This window comes from Petaurus breviceps, unplaced genomic scaffold (genome assembly GCF_028583685.1).
Source record: "Petaurus breviceps papuanus isolate PSGF00001 unplaced genomic scaffold, PetGlider_PUasm1.0 126, whole genome shotgun sequence".
NCBI lineage: Eukaryota > Metazoa > Chordata > Mammalia > Diprotodontia > Petauridae > Petaurus > Petaurus breviceps.
This window is the reverse complement of record NW_027185655.1, coordinates 3,232,740-3,248,769: the sequence shown is the minus strand read 5'-3', so window position 1 is coordinate 3,248,769 and position 16,030 is coordinate 3,232,740. Positions and strand designations below refer to the sequence as shown.

The 16,030-nt window shown below is 43.1% G+C and overlaps 1 protein-coding gene and 1 long non-coding RNA gene across 2 annotated transcripts in view; one reads left to right on the top strand and one right to left on the bottom strand.

Annotated features, from left to right (window-relative positions):
- The window catches only part of SLC4A4 (solute carrier family 4 member 4), a 419,170-nt gene extending 414,096 nt beyond the window's left edge, over positions 1 to 5,074 (bottom strand). Inside the window, exon 1 of the mRNA XM_069091658.1 lies at positions 4,955 to 5,074. The gene's annotated coding sequence lies outside the window, so the exon portion shown is untranslated. The remainder of the gene's footprint in view (positions 1 to 4,954) is intronic.
- Positions 5,075 to 5,622: 548 nt separating this feature from the next.
- Positions 5,623 to 16,030, top strand: part of LOC138163950 (uncharacterized) — a 53,964-nt gene continuing 43,556 nt past the window's right edge. Inside the window, exon 1 of the long non-coding RNA XR_011168966.1 lies at positions 5,623 to 5,737. This is a non-coding gene — a long non-coding RNA (uncharacterized lncRNA). The remainder of the gene's footprint in view (positions 5,738 to 16,030) is intronic.

The window sequence follows — 16,030 nt, the reverse complement described above, 5'->3', positions numbered from 1 at the left end:
ACACACACACACACACACACACACACACACACACACACACACACATAGAGGAAAATAAGCTCCCTGAGGTTAGGGACTTGCTTTGCTTTGGACTTTATATGCCCAAATCCTAGCACGTGGTAAGCATTTAAAAAATGCTTGCTGACTGATTGAATAGCTTCAAAATTTAGATTTGGTCAATGTTTCAAGGCAACCAAGATCTGGATACCAGAATCTGGAAGTACCAAAGTTCAAGGACTTTCTGTTAACAATCAATACACCATATTTGGTGAAATGTACTTTATTAAGGAGGAAGTATCTGTTCTATCTAAACAAAATGGATGAATCAATTTTTTAAATTAAAATTAAGACAAATAACCTTGATGACTTAACACATCATTGCTATTTGTCAGTAATGATAATAACCAACTCTTGCATAGCACTTTAAGGGCTGAAAAATGCTATGTTTATTTTATCTCATTTGATCCTCACAATAATCCTGGGAAGTAAAAACAATTTTTCCCATTTTACAGATGAGGAAACTGAGGCTGAGTGGTTTGAATTCAAGTCTTCCTGCCTCCAAGGCCAGCACGCTTACCAACTGTCACCTAGCAACCTCCATTATGGCATCAGGAGATACAGCTCAGGAGGCCAGCTCAAAAAAATGAAATGTTCTATGTGGGTGTCTACTCACATATGTAGTGTTGACACAGAGGGATCAGGCAAGAGTGTGAGTCTGGGAAATTATTATTGTTCTCTACCAGAAAAAACAAGGCAAAGGAATACATTTCCTACTGACAGTAGACAATGTCATCTTTATGTACAAAAATCAGCATTTTATTTCTTGGCACAAACTTCTGAATTTATTCACCTTTTTAATGGAAAACTTGTTTTTGAGGTAACTCGTACCAGGTCTATGCCTGTCAAAATCTTCCTCTTACTTCAAGGTTCAATTCAGGCACTGCCTTATCATCTAAGCCTTCCCAGGACCTCTTCCCCCCAGCTGTTTGCTTTCTCATTTTCTTCTATTTTCAGTTTACTATGCTTTAGCATCATTGCTGTACTTCTACCTTCTACCTCAACAGAAGGGAAGCTCCTTGAAGTCAATGTGTCTTTCATTCTTGTCTTTGATTCTCCAAAATGTAACACAAAGCTTCACACATAGCAGAAGCTAATTAAAGAATTTGAATTAAATAAGGGAAAACTTTGGTAGGACCAGGGAGGATATGTAACTAAACCCTCAGGTTCCAAGAAAGAGTGCAGAACTCATTCTACCAAGACCTATTAGCTCTTATTTAGCCATTTACAGCCTAAGGAAGTTATCTGGGGCACAGAGACCTTAAGTGACCTGACCAGGATCATATAGACAGAGTGTCTCCACTGTGCAAATTGAACACAGGACTTCCTGACTCTGAGACAACAGGACCCTGACTCTCCAGGAGAAGGCTAAGACTCTCATTTCTGAAAAACTGTACCTTGCAAACAAATCCCCAGAAAAGTAGCAGCAGTGACAGTATCATACAGTGAATTACAGTTTGTTTTCTTGAGCAATTTTAATAGCTTTCTAGGCATTTATAGATGCTTGCTTTGCTAAATAATTATATGACCCTAAAAAGGATAAGACCAGTAAATCACAAGTGTTAAATCACTTGGGATAGCATCATATGCAGTAAACATGAAGACATATCTTCTTACTAATTCCCGCTTAATCCCTTTGTCCCTCCAAAAAAAACAAGCCCACAACATGATTTCATACAGCGTTAATCAACTGCTTGTTAGAACTGTTATTTCTAACTACATCATCCCTAGAGAACCTGTTTCCCATTTCCCTTCATCTCAGATCTTCACATCCACCAGCTTAAATTCTCGATTTCATTCACTAAATACCAAACAAACTTTTAAAAAATCTCTAAGAACTGAAACTGAACACAGGCTGCCTATTGCTGGCATTGGTATCTCTATGAAGCCCGGAAATTCTTGCAACTGAATACCTGCTTTGCTCTCCACCTCAAATACTATAGCAACTCTGGACTGTAGCACCCCCAGAGGCAGCCAGAGAAACCTGATTAGCAACTGATTTAGAAGCCCATGTGTACAGTATTCTCTTTTTCTTAAGAGTGCTGGTTTCCTTTAAGATGCATGCTGCAACCAGATAATATTCCCTTGTTATCAGAATGAGGCATCAGTAACTTTTGAAAAAGTGTAATTGTCAGAGCTGAGAGAACAGTGAGGTTACCAGCAAAATGTCCCCTACTGCCTGTAAATTTTGTGCCCTGGATGCTGACTGTACAATTCATATTAAGTCTGGAGATAGCATGAACATTTTAAAATTCAAAAGCATTTCATGTACACGGAACAAATAAAAATGTACTCTAATTACTGTGAGCAAGGGGGCCCACTAAGAGCCAATCAGCACAATCAGAAAAATAATTTAATAACAGCTTGTTTCCAGAAATGTTCCGTTTATGATTCTCTAAAAGTGAACAGATTCTAAATGACTGTATGAATCTTTCTGGGAAATGAAGATCACAGATCACACAGAGCTGGAAGTGACCTCGGTCATCACCCAAACCAACCTACATAGAGGCCCATAGATACACAGGGATTTGACCAAGGTCAGACAGGTAGGAAATAGCAAGACCGCATTTCAAAGGCCGGGTCTCTCCGACTGCAGATTCAGTGTTCTTTGCACTAGGTTACCTCTTAAAAACAAGGGTGGTTTTGTGTCTGGTTTTCTACTTTTTAAAAATAAATATGTAGGATTTGGGTTATGAACATGATTCTTCTGGTCCTTAAGGAAGAGGGCTATCCCTCAACTATCCATGCAACTATTTCTCTATTTACAGTCAGGTAGTCTGTTATGATTTGGAGAAGGAAGGAAAAGCTGTTCCAGGAGTTAAGAAGGTCTAGTTTCAAGTCCCACTTCTGAAACATATCCTGACCCTGTGGCCCTGGGTAAGCCTCGGTGCTCAGTAAATTACTAAGCAGGAGTCCATCTGCATTGGTAGAGGGAATTTCTTCACTCACAATTCCCTGCACCAATGAAATCACCTGTCCTGATTTTTTAAAAAAAGTGTTGTTCTTACATTACTTATTAGTTCTGGGTAGAATTCAAATGTAATAATGCTGGGTGAGGATTTCACAAGACTCAAATCTATAACTTCTTTTAAAGTCAAAATGAAAGTGAGTTTTTTCTCAGTGATGTAAGACATGGAATAAACAGGCACCTGACTTCAAGTTTTGCTTCCTAATCATTATCCAATCACCTTGTCTCTTCTGAAGGAATTGAAAAAATCTACTCCTTTTGACCAGGAAGAGTTTAGAATGCTCTTTAGGATTTAAGTTACTTCTTCCCAATATCAATTACTCAACAAGCATTTATTAAATGTTTACTATGTGCCAGGCACTCCCAGCACAAATCCCAGAAATAAAAAGTGAAGAGAGTGAATCCAATAGAATGGGATGTTCAGGTGAGCAAGGACTTCCTTTCCTATGCCTCTGCAGCTACTCCCTCTCAGGGGATTAAAAGCTCAGTCTCATACCCTGACTAGAGGTGTGACTTTCGGTAAATCGGTTCACAGTGCTTGCCTCAGTTTCCTCAACTGTGAAATGGAGATAATAATAGCACCTGCCTCCCAGGGTTGTTGTGAGGATCAAGTAAGATATTTGTGAAGGGTTTAGCAGTGTCTGGCACGTAGTAGGTGCTTAATAAACGCATATTTCCTTCCTTTTTTAATTAAAATGAAGTGCAATGTCTGGAATGATGGTTTCTTTCAGTTTACGGGGAACAGAATCGCCTTGCACACAGTAGGCACTTAAAAATTGCTTGTCAAATTGAACTGAAATGAGCCTGGTGCTTATGTGAAGAGCTTGGCGAAGAAAACCACCAGCAATGTTCCAGCTAGTGCATTCTCGGTGCCTGTCGAGGACCATTTCACTCAAGACTCCTATCCTGAGCTTTGAGCTAGATGGAGAGCCAGGGGAAAGAACGAAAGCGTGCAGACACAAGTTTGATAAGGAACTGGTGAGAAGAAGAATCATCGTGCTTTTCACCTTCAGAAGAGTGGACATACTACTGTGGAGATTACCATAAGGGAGAATGTGTCCTTTCCCGATGGCTACTGCAGCTGCCAGTTTGCCGGCTTGGCCCGGGTCACTGCCTTCTTTTGATAACTGTTACTAAGAACTGGCAAAAAGTCGAGGAAACTACTGGGGGGGGGGGGGGGAGAATCCCACACGAGAAACTCTAGTTAAACCTCGGCCTCCCGCTCTCAAAAACTCACAAATATATGTGGACGTTTTACTTCCAGAGAAATTGCCTGACTCACCCCCTGCCTTCATCTCGCCAGGGAGCGAAGAGAATGCTCGTTCAGTCCCTGGAGGTAGATGGCAGGGAGATTCCCGAAGGCCTCCATGAGAACGAACTGGCCGGTGGCGTGAACCTCCAAACAACGGGGCTGGTGCTCAGAACCAGCCGACCCCAGCCTCCTATGGAGCTGCCCCCATTGACAGGTTCGCTGGGCACTCAGGCACTGGGACAGCTGTCTCAGATCATTAGCTGGGCATTGAAACAGACAGGCAAGAGGACCACCCACCTATTGGCCCTCCCCTCCCACCTTCTACCCATTAAAAAAAGAAAACTATTCCGCTCCCAGTTTGCCCCAACCAAAATGACTTTCACTCCCCCCGCCCCCAACCCCGAGAGTGGATGGGTCCTGGTCATCTCCAAAGAGAAGCCCAGCCGTCCTGCCGGGGTCTAAGACCGGAGACCGGACCGCTTTCCGGGCTGGAGCTGCTGCTGCTGCCGCCCAATCCGCTCCCTTCCTGGCTAGCCCCAGCCGGCGGCTCCCTCCACGAGTCCTCCCGCTCTGCCCCGGCCCCGGCCCCGGCCCCTGCCCGCGGCCCCGGAGTCTGCCCCGCACCGCGCGGAACGCACCGCTCGCCGCCTCCTCTGGAGGGCTCTCTGGGCACTCACCTCCTGGGATCGGGCTTCCGTCGCTCCTCCAGCTTGGCGGCGGAGTCGGGGGCTGCCGGGACAGCCGCTGCTCGTGGTTCCGGGGAGTGCGGGGTGCAGAGCCGGGAGCCCCCCGGCTTGGGCGCCGCGCGGCGCGGCCGGAGGGAGCTACGGGAAGTTTTCAACCTGCGGGGCCAGCGCTCGGTGCTACTCCACTAGCCTCCCGCGGACAACCACGCAGTGCCGAGCCGGGCGAGCCGAGGGGAGCAGGCGGGCGGGCGGTCACAACTTCTGGGAGAAGGGGGTGAGGGCCGAGGGCACGACCGGACCGGGGAAGGGACTCCTCGGCGCTTGGCACGGCTGGAAGCCGGGAGCGGGTCGGTGGGAGATGGCCTCGCCACTGGCCAGCCGGGATCGAGCGAGCGCGCGTGTGCGCCCGTGTGTGTGTGTGTGTGTGTGTGTGTGTGTGTGTGTGTGTGTGTGTGTGTGTGAGGGGGAGGGGGAGAGTGATTGTGTTATGTGTGTGTGTGTGTATGTGTATGTGTGTGTGTACGTGCGTGTCTTCTCTACGTTTCCTTCTGCAGCGTCTGCCTATGTATTGGGATCACCGATATGACTGCCAATAACTAATCATGCTGCAGTGGTGCCTGGCCAGGGGCACGGCCTGGGCGCGCGTGGCTTGGCGTGGAGTGTCGTAGAGAGCAGAGGCCAGCTGCTGCTGCTGCTGCTGCTGCTGCTGCCGCCACCGCCGCCGCCGCTGCTGCCGCCTTTGGGAGTGCAAGGCTGCGATCCATATTTAAGGCAGTGAGTAGCCTCAGCCGTCCTCAGACCGGACTCGGCCCGGCCCTCCTTTCTGCTCCCCACCCCACCCCACTCCCCTAACACCCCACCCCTCTGTCCTATTGCTGCTGCTCGGGGCGTCACTGGAGCTCTGGGCTTCCAGGGCACTGGAGGAGGGGCTTCGCCGGCCGCCGGAGGCTGCCTCACCTCGCCTGCAGGCTTTGCAACTTCTGCTCAGTTTGTCGGAGAGGGGAAGGCGGCGGCGGCGGCGGCGGTGGTGGCGGCTGCTGAGCTTGCAGCTGGGGATCCTGCCTCATTCTCGCAGCCCTGCTGCCTTTTCCTCCTCGGTCTCATACCTCTAGAGTTGGAAGGGACCTCAGTATTCATGTAGTTCAATACCAGCATTTTACAGCTGAGGAAAATGGGATTGAATGTGAAGCTTAGTCTCCTGACTCCAGAACCCCCTCCGCACGCTGCCTCTTGGCTTTCCTTACACTCGTCTTCCCTACAATTGTCTTTAGTCTCTCTAAGAGCGCGCCTGTCTCCTTGGTCCTTCTGACAGTTACTTCCTTTGCCTCTGCCGACCTAAGACTGGTTGTTCACTCCATTAAGCCTCTTTGCAAGAATATAATACCCCAGATTTGCAAGATACGGACTGTGAGGATGCCGGACCATCGGTTAGTTCTCAGCTAGCTGTGCCTTGTTGATACTTCTGTTCTAGACCATAGCATTTGTTTATGTAACTGATGGCTGCTGGCTTGGACTGTTAGCTCATCAAAGGATTGTTTGGTGAGCCAACAAAGTGATCATTTGTTCTTGGATTGGTCCCAAGGCTAATTGCCTTAAATGCTTGGAAGCAGCTTTTGACTTGTTAGAAGAGCGAAAGTTAAATAAACCAGCCGAGCAAAAAAATAATAAGAATAAGAATGCCAACGCAGTTACTATATTATAACCTACTGATTGCTGCCTGAAAGTCGTCAGTCGAGTCCTCAGTGGGTCAATAGGCACTCCCTTCATCATACGGGCTTCAAGCCCAGCCCAGCCTCCTCTCTGAACCATGTTCGGCCATGCCTTTCTGTCCAACACGGCTATTTCTATCTGACATGCTAGAGATCTTCTGGCGCTTTTAATATGCAACTCTGTGATGGTGACGATAATAGTTAGTATTTGTATATTTTACACACATTATCTCATTTGATCCTGTGAGATAGGTGTTATGCCCATTATACAAACAAGAAGACTGAGGCTGAGAGGGGTTAAGTGATTTGTCGAGGGTCATCATGCTAGGAAGCGTCTGACTCCAGCTCTAGCATTCGGTCTGGCATGCCACCTAGATGCCTAACACAACTTAATCTTTCTTGCCAAAGACACCGGTCTGGCTCTCCAACTCCTGTGGAAGGCATCACCATCCTTTCAGCTGTCCAGCTTCATAACCTCGAATGCCATCCTCAACTCAGTTGTTCCACATATCCTGGTGCCACATCTTGTTATTTCTATCACCACTTTTCTCCTAACTCTAACCTTTGTCTCCACTCTCACAACCACCACCCTAGCCCAGGCCCTGATCATCTTCTACCTGGAAAATTGAAATAACCTTCTAATGGGTCTCCCAGGCTGGATTCTTTCCTCATTTCAATCCATCATCCATAGATATCTGCCAAAGTGATTTTCCTAAAATTTGGGCTTATGTGTCTCCCTACTCCAAAACTTCTGAATAACTCTAGGATCCAATATGAACTATGGTGTTTCAGGTATTTCACAACCTCACCCCACTGCTATCTTTGAAGTTTTCTCACACATTGCAACCCTCCCAAACACTATAGTCCAGCTAGATTGGATTAGTTGTTTCATAGAGACAGCACCCTAGCCTCAATTTCTATGCCTTTATACCGGCTATCCTATGTGAAATGGCTAAGCCATGCATGGAATAATCTCCCAATCTAGCTCTACCTCCTCGAATCCCTGGCTTCCTTCAAAACTCAACTAAGATACCACCATTTGCAGAAAGCCTTTCCTGGTCTGGCCTGGCCTGGTTGCTAGTGCCTTCCCCTCTGAGGCCACCTTGTAACTATTTTGTATCCATCTTATATATAATTGTATATGTACATGTTGTCTCCCCTATTAGGATGTAAACCCTTCAGGGCAGACACTGATTTTTGCTATTATTCATATCCCTGTCCTGTGTCTGGTACATAGCAGGCATGTAATAAATGCTTATTAGTTGATTGGTTCTTCTTTAAAGTTCGTTGTTACCTGAAATAGCCTGTTCACATATAGTATGCACCTCTCTATTTGAGTCTGAGACACCCACTCTTTATTCTGCAAAAATTAATTCTTTCAAAAGATGGACCTTTGTTTCCCAGAAGGATTTGGGGCTATTAAAGGAAATTTGTAATTTCCCAAAGGCAATCCAGTCCATTCTCCTTCTGTTTAAATTATTAGAGGGTAGTCAAAACAAATTCATCTCAATTATTACATCTTTACATAATTTTGATGTATGAGTGGGGGGAACTCCTTGTTGGAAAAGAACCTATGACACGACATTTTGCTCAACCAAATCAACTGCTTTTTTATCATTAATAATCAACAAATGAACTAGGATATTGCATTCTCTTGGAGAAGGAAATGGCAAACCACTCCCAGATTTTTGCCAAGAAAACCGAAATCGGGTCACAAAGTCAGAGACAACTGAAACAAATCAACAGCAACAACATTGTATTCTCTATGTTTTCCATTCAGTTGTGTGATGGTAAAGAGGTGATCTAACTATAAGAATTTCATTTGTGAAAGTCTACCTGTTCCCTCACAAAAGAACATGTATAGATTATTATTATTATTAAAATTGTATGTAAATGTTAAAGTAGGCATATAAGTTAGTGGTGGTTGTTTCTTCATTGCCATTGGCAGAGTATAAATGTGTCCTAAGATTTTTTGGCATTTTATCCTTCAGATACTGTAGCAACCACATGGATATATCACCCATGATGGCTACTAGCACAGGCTCTTAGATCTGCTTTACTAGGAGAGATAGCTGTTTAAGGGATCAACAATCTTTTTAATTACATTCACTAGTTCAGGGGGAAAGTCAGTACCCTAAACTTCAGAGAAAACACAAGAAGAGAAATTAAAACCAACAGACAGGGATTCTGTCTGAGAAATTAGCACAGATCAACAGACAGATCCAACTGTCTGACCAAGGCAATATATACATAGTTATCAGAGAGAGAAGCACCAACATCTGGGTTTTTCAAAGCCAAGGGCTTTTTAATGGGTACCCAAAGTCTCATCTGGTCAAATCACAAGAACACTCTTCCAGTGTGTGAGCTGCAAAGCAAAATGCTAACCTTAGAGTATATATGCCCTTTTTAGAGCCAGAGGACATCACAATGCTTGACTCAGTGCCTAATTAAAAATTAACAAAAGGTGTGAGAGCCTTCCTACAAGCAAGCCTTCCCTAAGCAAGTTTCCTTTAATGGCCTCCACTTGAGGCCTATTAATGGGCCAGAAAGATCTTAAATCTCATTAATGGGCACAGATACCCTGTGAATTGATCTTTGAAATGCCTTCATGGTTTTGTCACCTTGAAAACCTTTTAAGACTTGATCTAATCCAACTGTTTTTCCCGATCCTTGTCTCTTTAGTGCCATTTTGGGGGGATTTTTTTTTGGAGGGGGAAGGCAGGGCAGTTGGGGTTAAGTGACTTGCCCAAGGTTATGAGGCTAGTTTTTTGTGTTAAGTATCTGAGGCTGTATTTGAACTCAGGTCCTCCTGACTCCAGGGCCAGTCTCTATTCACTGCACCACCTAGACAACCCCCCTTGTGCCACTTTTATCTCCTCCATGAGCAAATCAGGAACTATGATGTTAGGGTCCAAGTATGATGTTTCCACTCTCCTCAGCAGAGAAAAAAAAAGGTTTGTTGTAAAAAATTTTTGCAGAAATTTTCCATTTTTCTTCCACTTACTCTCCTCCTTCATGCTCATCTTGAAATGATGAAAAGGAATCTGTAAGGATGATTTTATTTGGTTGAATCTCTCCAAAGCTTTCTTTAAACTAGTTTCACCATCCCCTGCTTCTCTCTTTTTTATGAAGCAATGGTATTTTCAGTCTAGTCCATCTTTGTCCATAAGCTGTTGACCATTTAGATAATATCCTAAATCCATGCTGGCCTTGGCTCTCCATTTCTCTTCACTTGGCAAAAAAAGCCAAGTGTTTGATGATTAAGGCTCTTTTTAAGCCTTTGCAGTCTTTATTTATATTAGTTTACATTGGCCATTTATTCACATTGATTAGGCTTGTGAATGGAAATATTGTAGTCTATATATCTGTCCTGTCTACCAGTTTCATTACATTTTTCCATCATCAGTTTTTTTTAATAGATGAAGATGAAATTATTTTCATTGCATGTCATATATTTTTGCTGGTTTTTCTTATTTTTATTTTCTGGCTTTTAACTAATTTCTATCTTTACTGTAACAACTCAGTGGTCTGAGTTTACACAAACATTGGTTTCAGGTAGGACTCCCATATCAGTAACTCTGGGTTTTGCACTGGCCATCTCCCATGCCTGAAATACACTCCCTCCTAGAGTAAAAATATTTTTACCTCCTAGGGTCCCTCCCTCCCTTTAAGATGAATCATCTTCAAACAAGTCCTTCCTTGATCCTCCCCCAAACTACTAGGGCCCTCCTTTCCATAGTGTCATATCATTAACTACTTTGTGTGAAGATATATGTATGGGCAGCTAAGTGGCACAGTAGATACACTGTTAAGCCTGAGTTCAAATCCAGCCTCATATAGTTACTAGCTGTGTGACCCTGTTTGCCTCAGTTACCTCATCTGTAAAATAAGCTGGAAAAGGAAATGGCAAATCACTCCAATGTCTTTGCCAAGAAAACCACAGATGAGGTCAAGAAGAATAAAACGAGACTGAAAAACAACTAAGCAATTTATTTTAACTTTATAATTACACTTAATATTTTCATAAGTATTTGTCTCCCCATTAGAATGTAAGCTCATTGAGAGTAGGCATTGTTTCATTCTTTGTACTTGTATCCCTAATGCCTGGTGCATAATAAGCACTTAGTAAATGCTTGTTGGTTGATAAGTTGTATGCTGTGTAAGTATAATCAGTTTCTCTCTTTTTTCTCTGTGTTGTGATTCATATTCAGCACCTCCTTATTCTGTTCTCAAAGTATACACGGTGGATAAGTATGAGGCATCTGTGAGGTCTATGAGCAAGACCCAGGGGCCCTTGTTCCTTGCCTTTTGTATTGTGGTTCACCATGGCCAACAATTTCATCACCCAGTTGCCTCTCCATATGTAGCTCAGATATCGGGGGGAAAAGTCATTTGCCTGCTCAAAGCCTTCTCAATGTGGTAGAAACTGTCAGAGTTTGAGTTCTAATACCATGACCTTCGGAAATCCAGGATTTAAACATTTCACCTGACTGGATGGGCATCCTGACGTGAGCTGCCCCTCATCCACAATGAATATGCAGAGATTATCTTTTAACCACTAATGAGACATTATTTCCATTCACAGCATCAAAATGGCAACTTTCTTTTCTGTGTACTAGACCATAGATCATAGCGCTGGAAAGGTACTTGAGAGAACATCTTCTAGTCCAACCCTCTAATTTTACAGATGAGAAAACTGAGGTCCAGAGGCCACATAAGTCATATCTATGCAGCAGAGGTAAGATTGAAACCCAGGTCTTCCAACTCCAAATCCAATGCTCTCTCCACTGTAGGTATTTACTACAATAAATGAATGTTCACTGATTCATGTATTTGTTGTTTTTGTAGGATCATTTCAGTCACATCTGACTCTTTATGACCCCATTTGGGGTTTTGCCAAAGATATTAGTTTGCCATTTCCTTCTCCAGTTCATTTAACAGATAAGGAAACTGAGTCAAACAGGGACAAGTGACTCACCTAGGGCTTACCCAGCTAGTAAGTGTCTGAGAGTGGGTTGTAACTCACGTCTTCCTGACTTCAGGCCCAGTGCTCTATTCACTGTACCACCTAGCTGCCCAATTCATATATGTCATTATACAGTAACCGTTATATGTTATAGGATCAAAACTCTAGAACTAGAAAGAACCTCAGAGGCCACCTCATCCAACACCTTCATTTTACAGATGTGGAAACTGAGGCTTAGAGCAGTATCATGATTTGTCCGAAGTCATACGGATACTTAAGTATCAAAATCAGAATTTGAACCTAGGAACTCTTACTCCAGCCTATATTCTCAGAAAATCTATTGATTAACTTAACCTAGTAATTATCTGTTGTTATTAGAATGTTTTTTTCTTGACAGTTTTCCTCAGGGAAAATCACAGATGCTGAATTTTCCTTTCTCTGATCTGAAATCTAAGCTGCCCCTTGACCTGAGTTAAGACCAAAAGGATTGGCTTTCTCCTATGTTGGGTGTTGACAGGAATCAATGAAGTGACCACAGTTATGTAATAGATGTGAGATGAATATAGAGAGATAGAAAGATAGGTAGATAGGTAGGTGGGTGGATGGATGGATGGATAGATGGATAGGAAAGGTGTTGATTTTCCACTAAGACATCTAGACCAAGGGGCATCTAGGTGATGCAACGTGTCAAACCTGAAGCCAGAAAGACACATCTTCCTGAATTCAAATCTGGCCTCAGACATTTACTAGCTCTGTGACTCTGGACAAGTCACCTAATCCTATTTGCCTCAGTTTCCTATTTGTAAAATGCTCTGGACAAGAAAATGGCGAATCACTCCAATATCTTTGCCAAGAAAACCCTAAATGGGGTCACAGAAAGTCAGATACAATTGAAATTACTCAAAAACAACAACAATGTAGGCCAATAGTCTTGGAAATTTTAACAAAATTGTTGGATGCATCAAACCAAAGAGAATTGGTCATTTGAAATTTTTGTAAGCAGAATAGCAAGTAACAGGGTGTCAAATGAATTTCTGCCCTGGCCTTTAACCAAGGACCTTCTATGAAATTAACTCTTCTGTACCCACTTCCACCTCTAGAGACTTCGGTAGCCTTTTGCCCCGAACTGTCAACAGAAAAGAGAAAAATGGTGAGAGGAAGAGAGGAAAAGGCAGAAAAATATGCCATCTAGTGGTAACAAGGAAAGAAACATCAAGAACACTGGTAATGCCTCTGTAAAAGAGAATTTTTTAAACCTCGTCTTACACAGAGAAATAGCATTAAAGCCAGAAGGGTCAGACCCACTTATTTTACAGATGAGGAAACCGAGACCCCAAGGATAAATGACCCACCCAAGGTCACATAGCTACATGCCTTAGTACTTTCCTGATGGAGTAGAGTTTATGAAATTACCTAATGTCACTAGCATCCCACGTGATGAGAATTAAAAATTAGGGCCTAATACAGTAGAACAGCTAGGTGGATCAGTGGATAGGGCACTGGACCTGAAGTCAGGAAGACCTGATTTCAAATCCAGACTCAGTTATTTACTAGATGTGGACCCTGGGCAAGTCACTTAACCTGTTTGTCTTAGTTTCTTCATCTGTAAAAAGAGATGGAGAAGGAAATGGCAAAGCACTCAAGTATCTTTGCTAAGAAAATACCAAATGTGGCCATGAAGAGTCAGATTCAACTGAAATGACTGAACAACAACACAGTGGAGGGAGATCTTAGAGTCAGGGTCCCAAATGACAGAGACTGGCATGGCACCTAGATTACATTATTGGAATCTCAGATTGCTGCAGAAAACTCACTAACCCCCCCAAGAAAGAATTGTGTCAGCAGCTCAGTGCAATTAATAAAAAAAGAGAGGAGACCACTTTTGGCCACCAAACTCTCAAAACCAGTCTGAAATGGCACAGAAAAATCAGGACCGTTAGATACAAAACTGGCGATTACAGACTTCCCCAGTGTATCCTTTACAGACCAAGGACTACAAATTCCCACCTGCAGATTCCTCATCGGGATGGGCTGAGGTAGGCTTATAATTCTTGCTCCCTCCTTCCACCCCAGACTTAAAATTAATGATTCTTCTTGATATGAAGGGAGAGGCACTGTTTTTTGGAAGCTGCTAACATTGGCACAAGCTGTGGGAAATGAATTGATCTGGTTTCACATGTCTCCTGAGTTGCCACACTTCACGCCATCCAGCTCTCATCTTCATCCAATTCACATATTTATTTGGGACTAAGCAAAACTTTTTCAAATAAATTATAGATTGGATATCCTAAGAGCGAGAAAAACCCCTTTAAGATATCTAGACTATCATATAGAAGAGGCAAGGGAAAATGGTTAAATGGAGGGGAAGAACAGGAAGGCAAAAGGGAATGGGTCGACCTTATTCTCATTGAATTTGGCTCAGGGAGGAAATGACATACACACTCAATAGGGTATCTCACCCTACAGGAGAGTAGGGGGAAGGGGATGAGAGGGGGTATGATGGAAGGGAGGGCAGTCTGGGGGGGAGGGAAGTTGGAAGCACCCAATTTTTCAAAAGGACAGGATCAAAGCAGAGAATAGAACAAGTGTGAGGTGGGATAGGAGGGAGGGAAATATAGTCAGTCTTTTACAATATATCCACTATGGAAATGTTTTGCATAGCTACACATGTATAACATATATTGAATTGCTTATCTTCTCAGTAAAGGTGGGTGACAAGGAAGGAAGGGAAAGAATCTGGAATTCAAAGTTTTAAAATCATATGTTTTATATATATATATACTATTATTAATATTATTTTACATGTAACTGGGAAATAAGATATACAGGCACTGGGGCAGAGGTCCACCGTGCCCCATTGGAAAGTCAGAGGGGGTATGGGAGAAGATATGGGAAAGAGTAGATTGGAGGAGGGGATATCCAGTGGGATTGCTATTTTGGGGTGGTGGGTAGGGGGAAAATGGGGAGAAAAATTTGTAACTCAAAATCTTGAGGAAATTAATGATGTAAACTGGAAGTTAATAAAGCATTTGATAAATTTGTTTTAATTTTTAAAAAGATATCTAGACTAACACTTTTATTCTCTAAATCAAAAAAACTGACTCCTAGAGAAGAAAAAATAATTTCCCAGGGTCACACAAGGCAAGACTTGGAGCTGTGTTCCTCTCATTCCAAGTCCAATGGACACTATACTGTTTCTCTAAGGAATGTTCTAGGAGAGATAATATCTTGCAGAATCAGGGGAGGCCAAGTCACCTGACTTCTCTAGACCGTTGAAATATGATGAAGTAAGACTAGGAAATCTCTGAAGTCCTTTTGAGACCTAAAATTCTATAATATCATCACTGGATCACTAAAATATCTCCCTTCTGGAACAACTTCAGACAATGTTTCAGATAGAAAACCAAGCAAGCATTTTTGCTGATATATACATATACATATATACATATATATCAGTGAGCTGCAATATAAATAACAAAATTTCAAATCAGAAGGCCTCCTTTTGAAGCCCAGTTCTGCTTCCTTCTACCTGCAGAAACCTGGCTCTAGTCTCTTTATCTCACCAGGCCTTAGTTTCCCTGCCTGCCAAATGAAGGGTTGAACTAAATGACCCACAAGGGTCTTTCTAGCTCCATAGTTATATTAAAAAGTCAATTGTGAAAACCACATTGGATAACCCCAGGCCAAAGTTCCATCCTCTTCCTCCTACAAAAATTCTCCCATGGAAGCAAGACCCTAATATGGGAAATGATTGCCACTCTTTAGAAGCAAAGAGGAAAAGCTTCCATGAGCTGCTAAGCCACCAGAATTCCTGCACTTGGCTTTAAATTTTAAAATCAGTGTCTTTTTAGGAAATGAAATCAAGAATGAATGCAGATTTCTCTTTGCATAAAAAGTCCTTTGTCCCTGACTTGCTGCTAATCCACCTGTCTGTCTCACACCGGACACCTCCCAAACACATAGACGGGCCCTTGTTCTTTTGTATCATTAACTGTGGCTACTGCTGCTGGCTCCTCCCTGCCTCTTTGAAGTATGAATAGTCCTAGATGGTGGACTGGTTTAGAAAGCTGTGCTACCGCCTGAATCTCCTGGACCTAACTGTTGCATTAACTTGAAGGCCTCTTCCTTTCAATGGGTCCTGGTCCAAGCTTGTCTATTCATTACCTTCCACACAGACCTCTTCTTTGTGTTTGTAGGGTGGCAGGTTCCTTTGAGACAGAAAATCACATGGAAACAAACAGCTGGCATTTAATATACACATCTGCCAAGCAGCTCCCTTTGAAGTCCAAATGATTGGATTGACAACCCTAAAATAAGAGTAAGGACCTCTCTTTCTGTCTGTCTGTCTGTCTGTCTGTCTGTCTGTCTCTCTCTCTCTCTCTCTCTCTCTCT